Source organism: Egretta garzetta, unplaced genomic scaffold (assembly GCF_000687185.1).
Source record: "Egretta garzetta isolate BGI_Z169 unplaced genomic scaffold, ASM68718v1 scaffold486, whole genome shotgun sequence".
NCBI classification, from domain to species: domain Eukaryota; kingdom Metazoa; phylum Chordata; class Aves; order Pelecaniformes; family Ardeidae; genus Egretta; species Egretta garzetta.
In genome coordinates this window covers 1,060,136-1,060,929 of record NW_009260126.1, presented here as the reverse complement: position 1 = coordinate 1,060,929, position 794 = coordinate 1,060,136, and positions in this window count along the sequence as shown.

The window sequence follows — 794 nt, the reverse complement described above, 5'->3', positions numbered from 1 at the left end:
CCGGCGGGACACCCCTCTCCCTGCCACCTCTCGGGTGCTCTCGGCCCGGCGAGGTTACCTTGATCAGCCCCGGGGCGTCCGGGAGAGGTGCCCCGCTTGGGAAAGGTTTGGTCCCGGTGAGAGAGCCGGTCGCCCTCCTCCTCCTCCTCCGAACTTATCTATTCCCCCCTCCGCTCCTTCGCGCTCCCCGCACCGCGCGGCGCGGAAAACAAAGCGGAGGGCGGCTGCATTATGCAAAGCCGGGCTTCCGCAGACGGGACAGGGGAGCGAGCCTCCGGCTCCTGCCTTGTCCGTATTTTCGCGATTACCTTTGGGTCCGGGGATGATTTTAGGGCTGAGTTCTCCTCCTCCCATTGGCTGGGGCTGCAGAATAATTATGATCACATCCTAATACTCTTGGCTGGTGCTTACTGTTTATTGGTAGTTAAGGATCTATTATCTATTCATCAGCCTCCCATTTTTGCCAATTACATTCTTCTAAAGTGAAGTACCAGCAGGTATTTTGCACATTTACAATTAATGATAAAAAATCTGGCGTGCTTTAAATCTATTACGCCGCTGTGTAATTTATCTTAAAGATGCGGAATTGCTAATGTAAATTAATGTTTCTGTTGAACCAAGGGATGGGGGGGAGTCTTAGAACCAGTCTAGCGTTTGCTTTCCTTCGTTCCCGGACTTTGTTTTCTATTTTCTTCCCACTTTATACACAAAGAATCCGTTACTCCGCTAAAATATGCTATGCTAAAAAAAAAAAAAAAAGCCCCACCAAAATCGCTGTCTAAACGCTCCTCGCT